This window comes from Eublepharis macularius, chromosome 7 (genome assembly GCF_028583425.1).
Source record: "Eublepharis macularius isolate TG4126 chromosome 7, MPM_Emac_v1.0, whole genome shotgun sequence".
In the NCBI taxonomy this organism is placed as follows: domain Eukaryota; kingdom Metazoa; phylum Chordata; class Lepidosauria; order Squamata; family Eublepharidae; genus Eublepharis; species Eublepharis macularius.
The window spans coordinates 128,695,506-128,714,075 of NC_072796.1; positions in this window are offsets into that span (position 1 = coordinate 128,695,506).

Genomic DNA, 18,570 nt, shown 5'->3' on the forward strand with positions numbered 1-18,570 from the left:
CTTAAAGGTGCTACTGGCCTTTTCAGGTATCTGAAGAAGTGAGCTGTGGCTCACAAAAACTCATTCCTACCACTAATGTTGTTAGTCTTGTAGGTGCTACTGGACTCTTGCTCTTTTCCACTGCTACAGACAGACTAACAAGGCTACCCATCCTGATCTAAATGATAATAATGCAGGGATAAGGATGTACAGGTCAGAGTTTGTTGCTTTCTGGGTTGCTCCCCTTAATTTCTATCAAATAGCCAAAATGGAACAAAACAAAAAAATCCTCCACTGTTGTTTGGAATGTGGTGGGTGGACTTGGCCAGCACCAGAGTAAGGGGCTTGCCTCTTTAACTGTTTCTATAACTTCTTCCATGTAAATATTTTTAGGGGTTGTTCTTGGTGCTTTCTATCCAATAGCTATGGGAAAGGTAGGGTTGCCAACCTTCTAGTGGTAGCTGGACACCTCCCAGCGTTACAATTGGTTTCCAGCCTGCGGAGATCAGTTCCCCTGGAGAAAATGGCTGCTTTGGAGGGTGGATTCTATGGCATTCTACCCCACTGAGGTGCCGCCCCTTCTCAAGCCCCGCCCTCCCCAGGCTCCACCCACCAAGTCTTCAAGAATTCCCTAACCCAGGGCTGGCGACCCTGGGGAAAAGGTTTCTAAACCCCTCACTATCAAGTACTGCATTATTAGGATCACACAAATACAAGCTCTTTAGGGAACACAATGCTTCATGCTACCATCCAATTAATAAAAGCTTGGGTTTCTCCTTTGTATTGATATTGTGGTGGGTGGGCTTTAAACAGAAGAAAGAAGAGGCCAAATGTGGGGGGCTGTGCATGATAAATAAGACAGCATTCAGTCCAGAGACAGCCTTTTACTCAGAGTTCTCCCCCTCAGCTCTCTTTCCTTCTCCTTCCCCAATCACATCAGGGCTATGCCAGTTTAGTGTAGCGGTTAAGAGCAGCAGAACTCTAATCTGGAGAACCGGGTTTGATTCCCCACTCCTCCACTTGAAGCCATCTGGGTGATCTTGGGCTAGTCACAGCTTTCTCAGAGCTCTCTCAGCCCCACCCACCTCACAGGGTGATTGTTGTGGGGATAATAATAACACACTTTGTAAACCGCTCTAAGTGGACGTTAAGTTGTCCTGAAGAGTGGTATATAAATCAAATGTTGTTGTTGTTGTTGTTGTTGTACCACAAATAAAAATCAGTGGTACCAAAGCCGGGCAGTCTATATACCACAAAAGAGGTGACAGCCAGGCACTAACCCTCATAGTACAATCAGAAAAACTACTTTGGACAGAAGAACCTGCCCCTAACACTAGAGCCTTTTAAACACTCTGATCTCCTGACAGAGGGGAGTTTAGATTGCCCTCCGTGCCACTCGGCGCGGAGGGCAATCTCAACTCCCCTCTGTGTGGAGATCAGGGGGCGGGGCCACCAGCCATGTGACCATTTTCAAGAGGTTCCGGAACTCCATTCCACCGCATTCCTGCTGAAAAAAAGCCCTGCTTTTAATACTGAACTACACATGTAACGCATGGACTCATCCGGCAATTTACTTAGTTTGCAAGATTTTCTTTGTTCTTGTAATCATTTCAAACATACCAGATTCTGATGTGAAATATCGAGTTCTGTAGCCCGTTGTTCTCCCCTGCCGAGTAAGTTCTATCTTTTAGTTGAATGGTCATGGTGAGTTTGTATCTGTTTCCCAAGATCAAATAATTATGAAGTGTTCCCTGTGAATAGTTTTACAAGAAAAACAGCAAAAGCCTTGGATTTTGTCTGGAAGGAGGAAAGCAAGAATGCAATGATGGGGGGGGGGGGATGCATGACGGAGCAGATTAGGAGGGATAAATTCATCCATCTGATACCAGAGATCTTGAAGGAAACAGCTGTTCCTTAACAGATGAGTCACTTTACATAGATTGCATTGTAGACGCCATTCCTGCCACCTCGACTTTGCAGTAAACGCCATGATCCTATTATTCTTCAGCTAGAACTGCTGTGCAGAAATCAGAGCATGAAAAGAAGCTGTTTATTTTCTGATGCAATTCCCAGCAACGTGGAATCAAACAGGGGCCTGCACAGGGTGTAAAATCACTGAGTCTGAGGATGGAAGAAAGCAATTAAGTGCTCTCTTCCGTATTCTCTGGTATCGTAGAAATATGCCAGCTGTCTGAGTGTGCTTATGTGTGTCAATGTGGGCATACTTGTGTGGTCTTGCAGAAAGGATATTAGACTCTAGAAATGTGGGCTCAGATATGAAATTGTCAGGAAGTCTTAGGCTATGGCTGCTCACCTAGCCCCAATATTCCTTCTGTGAAATAATGATTGATGGGATTCTTGAGAGCTAGGATAGTAAAATATCATTTATCTAATTCTGATTCAGACCATAGAGTGTGGGTTAATACAGCTGCGAAATGGAGCCGGGGACAGATAGCAGGATTTTTCTACAACCCTGAAGGAAGTCCCAAGTTTACAGAAAAATCTGAAATGTTCAAATGTAAATACAAGATTAAACTCCTTAAAATAATAGATATAACATATTTAGCTTTAAGGGGAAATGCCCACTGAGCTCTCAGTCACCTATTAGGAGATGCTAGGCAACCACAACAACATTACTGAACCTTTCAAGCCTTGGTTTTTGTAAAGCAAAGCCGTGGAGGGGAGCAGAGGTAGTTCTGAAGGCCGAAACAGCCCAAGAATGTTTTCTGTCCCCTTTCTTTGACATGTCCTCTGGTGGCAGAGGATCGCCAGGGTTGCGCCTGGTGGCAACCACTGAAGATTCACTATCCGCAACATTAAGCCTGGTGGCTGCCACACAATTGGGCCTGGCTTGCTACTGACAACATTCATCATGCATTTGAGCTACACTTTTCCCAGGGAGAGGTTGGCAGGGGGAGGGAGGAAGAGAAAGCTGAAGACAGAGTGGTAGATAAAGGTAGGCTGGCTAGTGGAAGAGAAATAGAGAAGGAAGCAAGAAAGGAGGAGAGGAAATAGTGTGGATGGGGACATGGGAAAAGGTGATCCCTCCCTGCCCTCAGGTCCTTGTGGGTCCCCTGCTTGCATTTATTTAAATTATTTGTTTGCCCCATTTATATTCCAACTTCCTCCCCATGGAGACCCAAAGTGGCTTATATCATCCCATTTTATCTTCACGGAAACCCTGTGGGGTAGGTTAGGCTGAGAGGCTGTGACTGGCCTAAGGTCACCAGCGAGCTTCCATGATGGAGAGAGGACTCCAACCCAGGTCTTCTAGATCCTAGTCCGATAGTCCAATCCCTTCACCACGCTTAATCACAAGTAGAGTATAGTCATGCTTACTTTGACACAAATGCGTTGAACATTAATTTTTTTAAAAATATTAGATTGAATTCTGGGCCATAATCCTACTAGCAGAAAACTTAAGAGTTACATGTTATCGGCAAACAGCCTGGATATTGACTCTATGGGTTATTCTTATTCAACAACCGGTGTAAAGATCAGGTACCTCCTCGGGAATTAATGAATGCTGGAAAACATCATTGCGCTTTCAAGTGAGCCAATATTCTGTAATGCAAAGTGACTCTTTCCCTAATGAAATAAGATAATTGCACTAATGGCATGACCAAGGATGCTAAGTTCACGATGTACAACTTGTAATGAGGCTGCCGGATCGATATGTCTCTCTTTGCCGAGTCACACTGGATGCACCAAGCTAGAAGGAGTGCAAGAAGATTAAAGGCTTTGAGAAATTGTGAGGAATTAACCCTGGAAAGCCCGGAGCTGTTCTGCCTCGGACAAAAACCGATTTATTCTGCTAGACTGAATGAACGGCTCATTGTTTTTAATGACCTTTTTTTTACTGATAAACTTTTTTCCTGCTGTTTTTATGATTTTTTTTAGTACTGATTTCCTTTGTGAAGTGCCTCAAGCAGGTCTATGGAGAGACAATGTAGAAATGATGGAAGTAAATAAACAAGAAACAAGGAACACAGGTGAAATCAGCAGCAGCCCGTACAAGGGCCTTCTCTGTGGTGGCCCCTATCCTGTGGAATGACCTGCCTGAGGAAGTCAGAAGAGCCCCCACTCTCCTGGCTTTCCGTAAATGATGCAAAACCAAACTATTCAAAAAGGCTTTTTACTCAAATGGGAGGGCTGCATTGTAGGGATGGGGTCTCAGGTGCTTCACTAACAAGTTGGGGATCATAGACTTCATCACCATTTCTGCCTTAGATATTATCTGCTGCTTTAAATATGTACCCCTCTGTACAACCAGCGCTCCATGCTGTCTAATGTTAGTCCTAGAATTGATTATGTTTTGCTCCAGTATCTCTACTATGTCTTGGATCCTTGCTAATGCTATGCCTTTAAACTTGTATCTGTTGACCTTATGGTATTGTATTAAAATGTACTTACTTGATACTGATTGTATTAACCTCATACTGTGTAATCCGCCTTGAGTCTCAGTGAGAAAGGCAGACTATAAATGACATAAATAAAAAAAAATTATCCGAAGCAGTTCGGATAGTACAAGAAGCACCGGGGAAAATACTTTGCCAGCATTTTCAGCCTTGGTGCTCCGAACTGTACTGAAGAATCGCAGGGCATTCCCCACGCTGCTTTTAAGTTTCATGAACTAGAGTAATGCAGCGGTTACAATGTCATGCTAGGATCTTTGACGTCTTGGCTCAAATGCCCAGCTTGTCTGCCGTGAAACTCCGGGCCTGTTGCATGTTCTCAGTCTGCCTTACTTCCCAGTGTCACCCAAATAGCTACATGTGTCTATTCACTGGCCGCTGAGCTTATCCAGAACACAGATGAACACCACTAGGGTCCACTTGTATTGGAATCTCCTCCCATATATCCTCATGGGTACCGACAGCTAGTGCTACGAAGAGGAGGGGAGGGAGAACATACTCTATTGAAATTTTGGGAATAGCAAACCCAACTTTTGGTTTGTTAGGGCTTTATTACTGCTACTACTAATAATAATAATATTAGATTTACATCCCGTTCTTCAGGACAACTTAACACCCACTCAGAGTGGTTTACAAAGTACGTCATTATTATCCCCACAACAACAAACACCCTGTAAGGTGGGTGGGGTTGAGAGAGCTCCTAGAACCTGTGACTGACCCAGGGTCACCCAGCTGGCTTCAAGTGGAGGAGTGGGGAATCAAACCCGGTTCTCCAGATTAGAGTCCTGCAAATGTTGGGATACCTACAAATGTAGCAATTAACAGATACACTACAGCAAGCACGTAACAAAACAAGGGGATATTCATGTGTACACACTCCATATCATACGGAATCCTAAATCATACACCAACATTGCTGAATAGCTGAGATCAACTGTCCTGGGTAAGCCTGAAGATTCGTAACTGTCCTACAGTGCTGTCCTAAGCAGAGTTATCCCAGTCTACGCCCATTGAAACCAATGGAGTAACTCTCCTTAGGATTGCACTGATAGGGTATGTGTAGAAATAGGGGCCATAATAAGACCATATGGCCTGTCCAGAAGAGTGAGGGGCCCAAGATGGAAAAGTTCCTCCAAACAATCCAAAGTCGCCAAAATACAGGAGCAGGAGCTCATACCCAACACACAACAGAGATATAGTGGCTCGAACTCAGATAAAATACACCTAAAACCCCGCAAATTCCTGTTGAGATGCCACAGTTATATCCAAGACCTATGCATAACTTTTAAAGAAGGCTACATAATATGGACACTTGGTATGTATCTTATTCCAGATTAGATCGCACTAACTAATTCTAAAGGTGATTGGGGGGAAATGGAACATTGTGTATGCAGCGGAAAAAGAGGAGATGGTTGAGGGATAGAGACTGAAAGAAGACAGAAATCTGGATGCTGGCAGATTGGGGATAGTGTATTTCCATGGCAAGGTATTTATTTGCAAGTGATATAACTGCTAAAATCAGTTGTTTGAGAGGATAACATGAGCAGAAACTTGGAGGATAAAACCAATAACCTCAGGGCAATTCACCCCTCCTTTGTGGGTGTGATGTACAAATTAAGACAAGGCAATACAATATACTTAAATATGAGCTGTAAGGTTGTTTGAACCTTGTAGATCATAGGGATCAAATGGTAGGTGGAACTAGGAAAGCATGGGGAATCCACTTTATTCAAAGTGACTCAAAAAGAAATTCAGCTGACTCAAACCGAAGGCAGTTGTTATCGCCATAATGGTAGAGTTGGGGGGGGGGAGAGTGAGACTAGAAAAGTCCATTTGCTTCAAACAGCTGCATTTCTCATGCAACGGAAAATAAGGCCATGCCTTTGGATCGTTGCCTTCCCCAGAGCGCATCAGGATTTTGAGATCCTGTTCATGAATCCAGACTTTGATATTCTGTTCATGAATCAAATTCTTTAATAACACCCACTCTGTGCACCTGTATATGTCAGTGAGGAACAGGGCTGTCCCCAAAGTACCAGCTTCCCGTGGCAAAAACACATTCTGTGTAGCTGTATTAAAAGCAATGCTGTAGCATTTCGCAATATGGGCACTGTGATGTCACAATGGGGTGGTTGCAAAGGTAACACAGGGAAGAACAAACCTGCCCTGTGCTCCTTTGAGAATGAGTTGGATACATGGGACTAAACAGGCATACAGTGGCAACCTAGTTCCACCTACCCTTTTTGTTGGCTTCAGCATGAAGCTGCTGTTGCCTTCTCCAATGCATCCAACATTGGTGCTGTCCGCTGGCAAGCCCCAAAAACCTCTGCATGGCCTTCTGCCCTCTTGTAGTCTGTGGCAATGACAGTGCTTCCTCCCCCCCCCCCCACACACCAGTCTGTTCCTCCTCATATGAACACATGGAACTGCCTTATACTAAACTAGAACTTCAGTCTGTCCAGGACAATATTTTCTACTCCTGAACCTTTTAACTGGAGATTCCGGGGATTGAACCTGGCACCTTCTGTATGACAAGCAGATGTTTTACTGTTGAGCCACAATGCCTCCTCAAACTTATCCAGGGCACATCATGGGCTCTTATACTATAGTTGCATTACAGCCATCCTTTGTGATTAGGTTCCTTATGGGCTTATGTACCGCTCTTCTAGACAGATGAGTGCCTGACTTCAGTGTTGTTATTATCCCCACAATACAGCTGGGGAGCTGGCCTGAGAGGAGTGGCTGACCCAAGGACACCTGCTGAGCTCATGGCAGGAGTGGGACTCGAACCAGCAGAGTGCTGATTCACAACCCAGCAGAGTGCTGATTCACAACCCAGCAGAGTGCTGATTCACAACCCAGCAGAGTGCTGATTCACAACCCAGCAGAGTGCTGATTCGCAGCCCAATCACTTAACCACAAATTGATAACACAACAGCCAACCCTGCATGGATGCAGCTCAGGTGAGCAAATGCAGCCTTTTAAAGAACAACATGAGAGGTAGGTTAAATCGAGTGTGTGTGACTTGCTCAAGGTCACCCAGTGAGTTTCCAAGGCAGAATGGGGATTTGAACCTGTGTCTCCCGGATCCAACACTCTAACCACTACACCACACTGGTATCCAGCTAGGAGAAAGAGAGTCATCACGGTGCCTTGCCAATTCATCTGCAGTGCTCCTAGCAGCTCTCCTGCTTCCTAGCTTATGAATGAGGGTCTGTTTATACAATACAGAGTCCCCATCTTCATTAGACAGCAACACAAGGACTTTGCATCAGAAGTGGGATGGGAGTTGTCTGCCCCCTCCCCCACGTACACTGGTTCTTTTTTGCTTACAGCCAAAGCAGGCAAGGAGAACGGGCTTTATCATTTGCAAACCACCCGCTGGAACTGCAATTGGCTCCATCGTGAAACTAACATGTCGCCACGTAAGCCACGAGATTTTAATAAGGGAGCCGACAGCAGATCCATGGGGTGGTTTGCAGATAGATGCCAAACGCCAAGGGGGAGAGGCTGGAGCTATTTCTCCCTGCCTGACTTGGTCCCAAGCAGGAAAGAGATGCTGTGCATCTGGGAGGCATCGAACTCCCATCGCACATCCCACGCAAAGTCCTCCTGCTGTGCCCCAATGAACACAAGGACTTTGAAATGTGTAGATGAGCCCTGAGCTAAAATTGCAGCACTAAATGGGAACAGCCACTACCTCCTCTCGTTCTCAAAATAAGGAAGAGGCGCACTAAATGGCACAGGCTGTGGCAACAGGGGTGTGCTTAATATGGGACACAAGATCGTTTTTTGCCTATGGTCTCCCCAAACCTGGAGGCAGCACTCGCCACCCGGGACTCGAGAGGAATCCTTCCTCCTCCAGCTTTGTCCTTCCTGACTCAGCCATTCCCAAGGACTTGCTAGTCTATAACGATTCTCCATTCATTATTTACAAACAGCAAACACGGTTTGGCCCAAAGCAAGGAAATCCTCCCCCCCCCTCCCAATCCAGAGTACTAAATTAATCATAATGCACTGTGCTGGAACGCCGTTCGGTACAGCTTGTAATGATCGCCTAAATGACTGTATTGGTTTTATAAACCAATCTTTCATTATCTTTTGATCACCGGCAAGAGACAATCGCTCGGCTATTGACAGCCGGTTGCCTATTCGGAGGATTTTATTTCCGCCTGGTTAAAAAAAAAAATCAATCTCAATTTATTAGACTTGTTTCCTTTCATTTGCAATGTGGGTCTGTTTGTAACCGAGAGCAAGCCCTGGGAAAGTATTACTTGTTTTTTTTAAAAAAAAAAATCTGCCGTCTTGTTTAGATGCTGCCCTCTAAATGGTGGCATCAAGTGATATTTTCTTTTTCCTTCAAAAATACTTTGTTCCCTCCCCCCCTTCTTTGCCTTTTGAGCCCTTGCCAGATAAATAGATTAATGTTCCCGATAGCTGAAATCAAGGGACTGAGCAAACACCCCCTTTTAGAATGCTTTCAGGTGGACTCGCTCTGATTGGCTACTGAAATCTACTGCTTCTATCCCCATGGCAACCAAAAAAAAAACCCCGGGTTGCACCAGGCAGATGCTTTTGCTAGGAACAGCTCAGAGACTGACTGTCACAGTTCAGCAAGTTTCGTCTGCTGCCAACGTTTTAAAACCCAGAAGACGCTGTCAACAATTCCCAGATTTACTTACCAAGATTTGGGGGGCTTTAAACTGATTGTCACAGTATCAAACCGCTTTACCACTGACTCAGGCTGGAACAAGATGTGACTGGTGATATACAGCTGCCATTGAAAAGAGCCGTCCTGCCTCCTCCCTCCCCTGGCATAATGTCTGGGAGTGAAGTGTTGTGACAATCAAGGGATTAAACTTCAATGGGCCTTAGCCCATTCACTTCAGTGGGCTAAGAAGGGTGGAGCTCTCCTCAGGACGGCAATTGAAAACTCACGTTGTCCGATCCTCTTTTGGGGTCGTTTTATTTATTTATTATTATTACAGTTCATAACCAGCACATATCGATCAAGCAAATTACACCGAAGAAAAACAATAGTGAAATTTACAGACACGAGTATAAAACGGTATAGGTTAAAAACAAGACTCAAGAATAGAAAATAAAACATGGACCGTAGCGAACTCCCGTTTCATATATCCGACAGCTTCGGTAAGCATTTCTTGCAAATTCTGCAGCAAAAGATCTGGCACAGGCCAATGTAAGCTGAAGAACTGCGTCAGATAAAAACTTCTTCGTGATAACCAAAGGGAATTTAGAAAATCTCCTAAGCGAGTTTTGTAGGATCTTCACACGAGCATCCTGATAAAAACTGCAGTGAAGCATGATGTGCTCGATTGTCTTGACCTTGTCTACTCTGCAAGGGCAGACCCTCTCTGCCATTGGGTCCTTTTTATAACATCCCTCGACAACTGCAGAGGATGACAATGGAAGACACACGTTGTCTGATCCGATTGTGCGGAAGCTGTCAAAACGCTGTGGCAGTGCAGGCCGGTGTTTGCGGAGAAGACTAGACTTAACCTACCAGACTGCATGTTGGCCTACATTCCTTGGATGACTGGCACTTGTGTCTGCCACCATTAGCAGAGTCATTAGCAGAGCACTGGGTAATTCTTGATGTTTAAGAATTATTCTCGCCAGCTCTATGCTCCTTGTGGCAGGAAATGGCCCTAACTTGGCTGAACAATTCAGGAAGGAGGATTGATTGCCCTATCACATGGTTCAGTATTAGGTCAAACGTTCTTGAGGGTTAGTCAGTTTCTCACAAGTCCCGGCCGTTGGGTTTGGGTTGATCTCATGTAGTCATAAGACAAGGCCTGGGGCAGCGATGAGGCGGACTGCATACTTCCTGTGGGATCCTTGTTGTCTCCATGGCAAGGCACATATTTCCTATTGCTGATCATGATTCATTGGCTGGGTCTAAGCTGGAGGCTGCCTAAGAGTTTAGCGTCTTAGGCCCTTGTAGGAGTTCTGGGGGGTTCTGGGGATACCAGTGGGGGAAACATACTGGTATGTGGGTAGATCAAGATGGGTAGCCATGTTAGTCTGTCTGTAGCAAAAGAGCAAGAGTCCAGTAGCACCTATAAGACTAACAAGATTTGTGATAGGGTATGAGCTTTCGTGAGCCACAGCTCACTTCATCTGAAGAAGTGAGCTGTGACTCATGAAAGCTCATACCCTACCACAAAAGTTGTTAGTCATATAGGTGCTACTGGTCTCTTGCTCTTTTCTGGTGTGTGTATGATATTCATTCCTACAGTGTATGTATAATTAGACACATAATGCATCATGTTGATTTGTTGATGCAACTAACTTTGAAAAAATGTAAGACCTGATCCTGGTAGCACTTTCAGAAGGGAGCTTTGACTCTTAAAAGCTTATACCCTGAAAATCTTTAAGGTGCTACTGGGCTCGAATCTTGCTCTTCTGTTTTAATATATTGTTATCCGCCCTGAGCCCGCTTGCGGGAAGGGCAGAGTAGAAATTTGAAACAAATAAAATAAATAAATAATAAATATTGCAGATCACCACAGTTACCCACCTGCAACTATCTTCGTTGAAAATATGTGTAGCTACCAGAAAAGCAGAAAATGGAACAGACATGAAGAATGATGTGTCCAATATCACACATGGGGAAGCAAAATCAAAGCTGGGGCTTTCATGTTGAATAACAACAACAACATTTGATTTATATACTACTCTTTGGGACAGCTTAATGCCCACTCAGAGCAGTTTACAAAGTATGTTATTATTGTCCCCACAACAACAATCATCCCGTGAGGTGGGTGGGGCTGAGAGAGCTCTCGAAACAGTAGAGATGAGAAACTGTAATGGATTAATTCTTCTTCTGCTAGCAGACAAGTCTCTAATGGTGGAAGAGGGACATATGGTCATTTTGACTGAATCCATTTCTTCATTATATATCACCTGATGTTCTATCCAGAGGAGTTAGCCGTGTTAGTCTGTAGTAGCAAAATCAAAAAGAGTCCAGTAGCACCTTTAAGACTAACCAACTTTACTGTAGCATAAGCTTTCATAAGAACATAAGAACATAAGCAAAGCCATGTTGGATCAGGCCAGTGGCCCATCCAGTCCAACATTCTGTCACACACAGTGGCTAGAAATCCAGTGCCATCTAAAGGACTGTCAGTGAGGCCAGGACACCAGAAGCCCTCCCACTGCCTTCCTTCCAGCACCAAGACACAGAGCACCACCTCCCCACAAAGAGAATACCATCTATCTCCTGTGGCTAATAGCCACTGATGGACCTCTGCTCCATATATTTGTCCAGTCCCCTCTTGAAGCTGGCAATGCTTGTAGCTGCCACCACCTCCTGTGGCAACGAATTCCATGTGTTTATCACCCTTTGTGTAAAGTAGTATTTTCTTCTATCTGTTCTAACCCGACTGCTCAATAATTTCATAGAGTGCCCACGAGTTCTTGTATTGTGAGAAAGGGAGAAAAACACATCTTTCTCGACCTTCTCTAACCCGTGCATTATCTTGTAAACCTCTATCATGTCTCCCCTCAGTCGTCTTTTCTCCAGGCTAAAGAGCCCCAAGCGCCTCAATCTTTCCTCATAGGGAAAGTGTTCCAACCCTTTAATCATTTTAGTTGCCCTTCTCTGTACTTTTTCCAGTGCTATGATATCTTTTTTAAGGTGTGGCGACCAGAACTGTACACAGTACTCCAAATGAGGCCTCACCATCGATTTATACAGAGGCATTATGATACCGGCTGATTTGTTTTCAATCCCTTTCCTAATAACCCCTAGCATAGCATTAGCTTTTTTTATGGCAGTCGCACACTGTGCTGACGTTTTTAGTGAGTTATCTATCATGACTCCAAGATCTCTCTCTTGGTCAGTCTCCGCCAGTTCAGACCCCATCAACTTGTATTTATATTTTGGATTTTTGGTTCCAATGTGCATTACTTTGCACTTGGCTACATTGAACCTCATTTGCCACATGGATGCCCACTCTTCTAGCCTCGACAGATCCCTTTGGAGTGCCTCACAATCCTCTCTGGCTTTCACCACCCTGAACAATTTCGTGTCATCTGCAAATTTAGCCACTTCACTGCTTAATCCCAATTCCAAATCATTAATAAACAAGTTAAAAAGCATTGGACCCAATACCGACCCCTGTGGCACCCCACTGCTCACCATCCTCCACTGTGAGAAGTGCCCGTTTATGCTCACTCTCTGTTTCCTATTAATTAGCCAGTTTTCGATCCACAAGAGGACTTGGCCCTTTATCCCATAGCTACTGAGCTTACTTAGGAGCCTTTGATGAGGAACTTTGTCAAAAGCTTTCTGGAAGTCAAGATAAACAATATCTATCGGGTCTCCCTTGTCCACTTGTTTGTTCACTCCCTCAAAGAACTCTAACAGATTGGTGAGACAAGATCTTCCCTTACAGAACCCATGCTGAGTTTTCCTCATCAGCTTTTGGTCATCAATGTGCCCACTAATTTTATTTTTGATAATAGTTTCCACCAACTTACCCGGTATTGACGTCAGGCTGACTGGCCTGTAATTTCCCGGATCTCCCCTGGAACCTTTTTTAAAGATGGGGACAACATTAGCTACCTTCCAGTCCTCAGGAACAGATGCAGAGTTTAATGACAGATTACATATTTTTGTGAGGAGATCTACAAGTTCACACTTGAGTTCTTTCAGAACTCTTGGATGTATGCCATCTGGGCCCGGTGATTTATCAGTTTTTAAATTATCTAGCAGTCGCATAACCTCCTCTCTCGTCACCTCAATGTGACTCAGGTCTTTCAAAACCCCTCCCAAAGTCAGTGCTTCCGGAGTGGGCATGCACTTCTTATCTTCCACAGTGAAGACAGAAGCAAAGAACGCATTCAGCTTCTCGGCCATTTCCCTATCACCCTTTAGTAATCCTTTTACGCCTTGGTCATCCAAGGGCCCCACGGCCTCCCTAGCTGGTTTCCTACTTCTAATATATTTAAAGAATTGTTTATTGTTTTTCTTTATGTTCTTTGCAATATGCTCCTCATATTCCCTTTTTGCCTGTCTGATCACAGACTTGCACTTTTTTTGCCACAGCTTATGCTCCTTTTTATCAACCTCACTCCGACTAGTTTTCCACTGCCTAAAAGAATCCTTTTTACCTTTTACAGCTTCTATTACATTGCTTGTTAACCATGCTGGCCTTTTCCTAAACCTATTTGTGCCTTTCCTAACCAGCGGTATATATTTAATTTGAGCTTCCAGGATTGTAGTTTTAAATAGTCTCCAAGATTCCCCAAGTGTTTTGACCTTTTTTACTTTCCCTTTCAGTTTCTTCTTCACGTACCCCCTCATCTCAGAAAAGTTACCCCTTTTGAAGTTAAACATGGCTGTGTTGGTCTTATTTGGCAATTTCCTATTTATACATATGTTGTACTCAATAACATTATGGTCACTGTTCCCAAGTGGTGCAATCACATTTACATCTCTCACCAGGTCTTCAGCATTACTGAGGACCAAATCCAGGATCACCTCTCCCCTAGTAGGTTCTGTAACCATCTGTTCCATAGCACAGTCATTGAGACAGTCTAGAAACTCACTTTCTCTCCCCCGATTCGAACACCCATTGGCCCAGTCAATGTGTGGGTAGTTAAAATCACCCATTACAACACAGTTTTTTTGTTTAGCAGTCATCTTTAATCCTGTCATCATTTTATAATCCTCCTCTATTTTCTGATCTGGAGGGCGATAACAAACTCCCACAGTTAAGTTTCCATTTGGGCCCATAATTTCAACCCATAGCATTTCCAGAAGCGAATCTAATTCAGTTACCTTCTCAATCTTACTGGAATGTATACCTTCTCTGACATATAGAGCCACCCCACCACCAACCCTTCCCTCCCTATCCTTCCGATATAATTTATATCCAGGAATCACCGTGTCCCACTGATTTTCCTCATCCCACCAAGTTTCTGATATGCCCACAATGTCTATGGATTCGCCCAACACTAAACATTCCAGCTCCCCAATTTTACCTCGGACACTTCTAGCATTTGTATATAAACACCTGTAACTTCCCCGGCACACTTTGCCTCGAGACGTAGTTAGGTCATCTGCACTGTTTGTCTCCATCTCAGTTGACAACTCTAATCTATCTCCCTGTAGAAGTGTTATACCTAGCCCTTCATCTCTCTGAGATGAACCATCCTGAACCAGAGACACTTTATCTCTTGTCGGCTTTCCCCTAGCATTTAGTTTAAAAACTGCTCTGCCACCTTTTTGATTTTAAGTGCCAGCAGCCGGGTTCCTTCTCGGGACAAGTGGAGACCGTCTCTCTTGTACAGCTCCCGCTTGTCCCAAAAAGAATCCCAGTGCCTAACAAACTTGAACCCTTCCTCCCTACACCATCGTCTCATCCACGCATTGAGACTCCTGATCTGCGTTTGTCTCTCTGGCCCTGCGCGTGGAACAGGTAGCACTTCTGAGAAGGCTACCTTGGAGGTCCTGGCCTTGAGTCTCCTGCCTAACAGCCTAAATTTTTGTTCCAAGACCTCACGACTGCATTTCCCCTTTCGAGAATCACAGTTCTCCTTTCGATTCTCTTCAGTTCTCTTCGTCAGCCATGCGAACAAAATGCCATAGGACATTTTGTCCGCATGGCTTCCCAGACCCCAGCATCAGCTATTGAGGGGTTAAAGAGGGCTGCTGGGAGAGCACAATCTTAGGAAAGATCCATGATTACCTTCTCTTTGTGTTTCCTAGGATCTAACCCGATAGAACGTCCCATAAACTCTTCAGCTGCCAACGCTCCATCAGGTGGGGTGAATTGTGCCTCAGTGGCACCCACTCTCAAAATGGAATAAAATGAAATCCAAACTATCTAAGCATGAAAGTGAAATAACAGTGGGTTTTTTAAATCTTTTTAAATGTAGAAATGAGGGCCATAAATATAGAAAACGGGTGAAAGAAAGGGCATCTATTTTGTTGGGTTATGATAGTAAATCCAGCCATTGATCAAACAGTCTGGGAGCCCAGCCCACACACACACACACACACACAGAGAGAGAGAGAGAGAGAGAGAGAGAGAGAGAGAGAGAGCACAAAGTAAATTCATTCAGCTTTTATCACGCTGGTCTAGTGACGATAAAACATCTGTGTGTGCCGGAAGCCCAACCACTCCCATTTAGCCAAACGAACAGTAATTTAATCACAACTCGGAGCAATTTATCTGCAGCAAGGACGGCTTCTGTTTCTCGATAATGAGCTGATTATATCTCGTCAGAGGAGCCTTAAACCCATCAGGTCTCAAATGAATTATACCAAACATATTATTTTCATAGCAGCTGGAGATGACTAACGAGCGAAACAGAGCTCTCCATTGTCATATCTCATTGAGAATGATAGCACGCAGCCTGTTAAAAGGCGCGCTCATGACACCAATTCACGTAGGTCACCAATTTCATAAATACGATCTTGATCATTTACTCAAAGATTGGCTCCAGATTCACTCGATGTGGGTGTGGGAGCGAGATTCTTCTCTAGGAAGTTAATCCTCACGGAGAATATTTCTCCCTTTTGGTTCTCAGCGAGGCCAAGTTCTCACCGGCGGCAAAAAAGTTTGGTCAATCCAGGATGGGATAGCTTCGAGGTGGGGAAGAAACCCCATGTTAGAAAGTTTTGTCATGACAAAATTCTCCTTTCGGATAGAAATAAAAACCTTACTTGTAAAGAAGGACGTTGGACTGGATCCGGTTTCCCTGGCATCTCAATTTCTAGAAATTGCTGTAGGAGATGTTGACTTGTAGTCTGAAGTGGTGCAGAAGAGAAACAGTGAGTCAGTTTGATGTGATGGTTAGAATGTTGGACTGCTAGTAGAGAGTGGCCTCAAGTCTTAGCTGACTTATGGTGACCCCTCCCTGATGGGGTTTTCATGGCAAGAGACTAACAGAGGTGGTTTGCCATTGCCTGCCTCTGCAACCCTGGTCTTTATTGCCAGTCTCCCATTCAATTACTAACCAAGGCTGACCCTGCTTAACTTCTGAGATCTGATAAGATCAGGCTTACCTGAGCTATCCAGGTCAGGATTGGACAACCACCTGGAAAATCCAGGATCATACTCTCACCCTCCCACGAAGCTCCTGTGCAACTTTGGGCCCATCACCATCTTTCAGCATGACATATTTCATTGGGTGGTTGTGGGGATTAAATGAGGAAAGGAAGGACCATGTGATCGGAACCCCTTGAAGGAAAAGTGCACGAATTAGCTCTATGTTAGAACTAGGCCTTGCTTTGAAAAGAAAAGGCACTTTGCTAAATTGTTAGATGTTGTTATTTAACATGGTGTTGGATTCCACCAGTTTTCCCGATGACATAGGAAGGAGAAAGGGTGACTTTGCCCGGTTCCCTTCCTTGCTGAAGTCCACACCCCTTTCTCCAGCCAGTGATTATAAACAAATCATGTATTTTTAAAAGTCCTACCATTTGCTGTTTAACTCCATGTTATCAAGCGAATGTGCATTTTTGCATGACCATACGGAAGGGATAATTCCCACTCCCCACTCCCTTATCATTTAATTACCTGGCCTTGAACATTCATAACCACGGGGAGAATAAATTTCATCTACTGAGCAAAAGCAAACATGTCCACAAGGCCAGGTAACAAAATTCCACCAACAAAAGGAATGAAACTCCATCTACCACATCTGCTGCACAACCCCAGAGCAGTAGGGGTTCACCTTGGAGGGTGGAGAGCTGAATAACTCTGTGGTCATAGTAATCACAGCTATCAAACAGTATTTATTTGTTTTAGTTATTTATAGTCCGCCTTTCATCTATGAAACATGATCTCTGTGAAGTTTGCTGCATCCTTACGTGGCTCTCCAAGAGCTAAACTACAAGAGACGGATTACACGAGGATGCGCACGTGAAGGGAGCCGCAATGTTGGCCAAGAAGCTGAGTTTTAAAAGTGATCGGAAGGCTTTGTCAGTTTCCCCTATCTTAGACAATATTATATCCTATACAATCATATAGGATATAATATTTTATCCATTTCCTGCCTAAAGTATTCAGGCATACCACTTAGGGCAGTGGAGACCTAACACTGTGCCATCCGCAAGCACAGTCCTTTCCCCTTTGGTCTCTTCCTTTCATTTCCACAGAGAACACACACGCATCCTTTGAAGCCATTCAGCACTGCAGCATGGAGTCTTTGAGCCAAGCTACAAGAGATGAATTACATGAGGATGAGCACGTGAAGGGGGTCACAATGTTAGCCGGGAAGCTGAGTTTTAAAAGAGATCAGAAGGCTTTGTCAATTTCTCCTCTCTACAGAGCCAAGGAGATCCCTGCTCAGAGGGTTTGCTAATTTCCTCTTTGCCTCCCAAAGGCTCTGTCAGTTTCACCTCCCCTTCTAGGAGGTGAAGAGGAAATAAACAAACCCTCTGAGCAGCCATATTTGCAGGCTCTGTAGAGGAGGGAAATTGACAGAGCCTTCCAATCTGTCTTTTAAAACTCAGCTTCCCAGCTAACATTGTGACTCCCTTCACGTGAGCATCCTCCTGTAATTCGTCTCTTGTAGTTTAGCTGTAACTTGACTCAGCTTATTCGGGCATGCTGATCTATGCCACAATAAGGCTCGACTACCTTCAATATGGGACTACCCTTGAAGACATGGCAGCATGTCTACTATTGGGAATAAGGTATAATGTACACACACACCTGAATTACAAATTAACCATTGGTTGACTATTAGTTGCCAGGATCAGTTCAAGATGTTGGTTCTTCTGACCTCTTTTAACAGCCTTGCTCAGTTGAACAAGACTGCCTAAGAACTCCATCTGGCAGAGGAGAAAGGACAGCTACTGCATGCGCCATATCCTTATTTAATAGTAGCCCTCTGCTTGATGAAACAGATTGACAGTTGAGTTTAGAAGGTCTCCCAGACTGCTTCTGTTTAGAAAGCTCCATAGTGTGAAGCAACTTAGGTGAACGTTTTTGTGGAAATCTGAAGTTCCAGCTCTGCTGGCGGGTCTGTAACATCCTGCCTTAGGTCCTTTGGAAGAAAGGCAGATGAGAAATGCTGTCAAATAGGTGGCCTTGGATAACTTACAGTAATTCAGTGTCAGCCCCACACCATCTGGTTTAATAACAACACTAACAACAATAACTGTGATTATATACTGCTCTTCTAGACAGATTAG